Source organism: Echinops telfairi, unplaced genomic scaffold (genome assembly GCF_000313985.2).
Source record: "Echinops telfairi isolate 266 unplaced genomic scaffold, ASM31398v2 ScPeMD7_2291;HRSCAF=2852, whole genome shotgun sequence".
NCBI lineage: Eukaryota > Metazoa > Chordata > Mammalia > Afrosoricida > Tenrecidae > Echinops > Echinops telfairi.
Genome location: NW_022106189.1, coordinates 18,757,779 through 18,761,723, shown reverse-complemented (window position 1 = coordinate 18,761,723; position 3,945 = coordinate 18,757,779).

Below are 3,945 nucleotides of genomic sequence, written 5' to 3'. Positions count from 1 at the left end.
TGTGGAAGGGTCGTTCAACCCCCAAAGGGGTCACCACTCACAGGTTGAGAACCGCTCCATTACAGGCTACAGGGAGGTGTGGGGTTGGGGAGGGTTGAGCTGGCGCCCTGGTACACAGAACCCTGGCCCCAAGCCAGGAGACCAAACCATCTGGGAATAAACAGACCCTTCCTCCCACCCCAGAGCACACAATTTTTCCTGTCTGCTCTGGCCTCACCCCAGGCACCTAGTGTCAGAGTGACCAGGGAGTAGACGGGGCTGGGGACCTCTGCAGGAACTCAGCCATAAACCCACAGACAATGGCTGAGGAAGTGGGGGCTTTGATGTGGCTGGCGAGCTGCGGAGTGGGCATGGGGCAAAGGCAGGTGACACCCTACGTCTCTTTCCACTTGTACCATCAAGTGGGACTTCAGAAGTGTTCAGAGCCCTTTCTCAGCATCTGATTGGCCCTGAACGTCCCCCGGCAGATAGAGGAGTCCACCTTATTTATTCTCCTTTCCACTACCAGTTGTCATCCCCTTGACTCCAATTCCTGGAGCCCGAGTGTCAAAGGAGACCTGTGCTCCATAGGGGTTTCATGGCTGACTTTTCAGAAGTAAATCACCAGACCTTTTTCCAAAGGGATGATCCCTGTTGGCATTGCCGTTATGTGTTTATCTGCTAACCACAAGGTCAGTGGTTCGAACCCACCAGTCCTGCAGAAGAAGATAAAGCTGTCTGCTCCTGTAAAGACTTCCAGCCTCAGAAACCTACATGGACCGTTCTCTCCTGTCCTGTAGCGTTGCTATGAGGAGGAGTCGAGTCAATGGCAGCCAGTGAGTTTTTCCAAGGTGCCTTTGCCTGAACTTGAACTTCCAACCTTTGGGTTAGTGTTTGCACCACCCAGGGACTTATTTCTCTTTAGGAGAATAGAAAAGGAGGCTCATGGAGCTGGAAGTGGCCAAATGATGCTGGGCCAAGTGAGTGGAGTGTCTCAAACCCAAACCCAACCCACGGACATCGCGTCTATTTCAACTCGTAGCCACCCTGGAGAGAGGTTTCCGAGACTGAATGTACAGTCTCTTCTTTCTCCCACATAGCAGTGGGTGGGCTTGAACTTCGGACCTTGCACCTAGCAGTGCAATGCCTAACCCACAGCTCCACCCAGCTCTATCCCAGAACTGTGGGACCGCCAACTTTGTGAAACTAGTCTGCTGCTTCTTCAGAGACTTTATTTTGATAGTAGTTTGAGAGCCATTACACAGTGTAATAGAGGAATTTCCTTTCCCTGGGGAAATTTGGAAATGAACGATGGGGATTCTTATATAACGCGATAAACTTGTCCAGCACTGAGGTCTCTGAATGGTACAGGTGGAAATGGTTGCATTGGGAATAAAGAGCTAAACGCATCACACTGGCTCCATTAGCTCCATGATTGGAGTGACCTGTGCCGTCAGTGGAGGGCTGAATGCAACCGCGAGGCCCCTTCGTGGCAGTCTGAGGAAGCCCAAGCTACACAAGGAAGCCATTCTCCAAATATGTCTTCTGAGGACCAGAGGTCCAGGGCATGTGCTACCTGGTGAGTTCTCTTCTGAGAACAACTATTGTCCACTCACCAAACAGATGATCAATGCCAGTGACGCAGGTGTCTCTGGCGGACGGCGTGGAAACAAAGGGCAGCACACCTCCAGGTGAGGTTTCTGTTTCCATACAGTTTGAGTCCCGATGTCACTGGGAAGCACAGGGCACTCCTCTTTGAGGAGCTCAGTGCTTTCTTCTGAGAGTATCCAGTTCCTCATTTGAGCAGAAGCCTCCTGGCAGGGTGGCCCACCACAGTGAAGAATCCGACGATGAGAACATGTGGCTGTAAAGACAAACAAGATGGTGTGGTACACTGAAGGGTTATTGAAACAACGTTCCATTGTACTATGGGTTGAATCTGGTTTCTCAGAAGAAAAAGGACTTTTCTTGTTTTCAAAAAAATAAACTCTACCAGAAGATCTTCCAGCCATCTAAACATATCTCTTTCCTTTTTATTTGAGCTTTGGCACCTCCAGTGCATGAAGCTGACAGAAAATCTGAAAATGGGTAGAAAACATGCCCTTCAGTGCCACCCACGGGGCTTGGACTCCCTTCTCAGAGGAAAGGGTTTTGTTCCTGACCACGCGGCAAGCGCAGAGGTTCGACGTGAACTGTCTCATTTCACTTGGACAGGCTTCCGGTGTAAACACACTGGCAAGGAGATGACACCGCAGAGACGGCCGGAAACACTGACTAGCTATGGTTTCTTGCCCGTCTCTCTGAAGGAAGCTACCTGTGTGTGAAAAGCGCCGGAAGCTGGTCCCGTACTGCAGAGAAGTGAGCTGAGAGTCAAGGATGGAGATGCTGAAACAAGCACCCACACTGGCCCGGCATCTACCCTTCTCCCCAGGCCCCACAGTTATCCGTTGTCTACCAGAACCTTCTGGATCAGACACGGGAGCTTCGGCTTTCTTTCTTCTGTTGCAAAAACAGGAGCACCGGATTCGATGAAGCTACCTTTTGGGGGAGGGGACTGAGTTTTCTGTGGGTCAGGCTCAGCCAGGGCCTTCGATGGTGTTTTCTAGTTCCATCTCCTTGTTAGCTTGGGAGGACTTCTCTGTACTTGACCTTCGGAAAGATTTCTACCTTTTCTTCTTGAAGGGAGGTTCTGAGGAGGTCGCCTCTGCCTCTTTCCTTTTTCATTCGGTAATCTGATAACATAACACGGCAATTGTTTGTAACCTTTCACTGGGGTGCAGTGTCAGAGAGTCTGGTTGTTTGTGTGTGTGTGTGTGTGTGGGGGGCACCATTTCCTCTGATCTGACTCAGAGATTTGGTTCTGGGTTTTGAACTGCCGTATACTTCTTACAAATACTGAAACAGTGGAGAGGGGGTGGTGATCATAAATGAAAGGAAACAGGTCATTCAAGCGTTAGTTTAGGTTCTTAGCTTCTAAAGGTGGAACAGGGAAAAAAAGAATGGCGACCCAAGACTAAGACATCTGGCACAGAGCAGCAACCAGGGAGAGGGACCCTGCACACGCAGTGTCAAAGTGACGGGAAGCCAGGTGCTACACTTAGCCGGAAAAGATTTCAAGCAGCTATTGTGCAAAGTTCAAAGACTTAAAGGAAAATACTCTCATGAGTGAACAGATGGGGAATCTCAGCATATATATCAAACTATAAAAAAGAATTACAGGCCGTCCCCAGGTTAAAAATGAATTTTGTGCATCAGTATGGTTTTAAATAGAAATTTTATATTAAGTTGAAACAAGTAGATATAATGCATATCTAACATCACTTAATAGCATTTAGTGTCTGTTTCTATGCATACGATAAAAATATTATGGAAACACTACCAGGTATACTAAAACATCTTTGACATACGACACCTAGTAAAAGCAATTTTAGACCTAACCTTGTAAGTCGTAACATTAGACCTAACCTTGTAAGTAACATCTGTAGCACAGACATCCACATCTTGGGTTGTCATGCAAAGACTGCAAATGGAAACGATAAAGCTGACATTTCACTTTATTGGTGTAATAGAATATTGGAGATAACAAGAAGGGTCGGTAAACTTAAAAACATGTGTAACAAAATGGAGGAAAGATATCAAAGAAAAATGAATAGTGCTTCAGAGATACAAGGGATAATTCAAAAATTCCTACATGTGTTTAATTGGAATTATAGAAGGAAAAGATAAAGACTATGAAGCAGAAAAAATCGAAGAAATCATAGCAAACACTTCCCATTAGTCTATATATATATGTACATATATAGTTTATATATTTTATTTATATATAAAATTAGAAGCACAACACAACAAATACCACACAGTGGAGGGAAAACTCACAGCTGCATACATCCTAGTCAAACAGCTTAATTAAATCTGGAAATAACCAGAAAAGTTTGAAAGCAGACTGAGTAAAATGCAAGTTGAAGA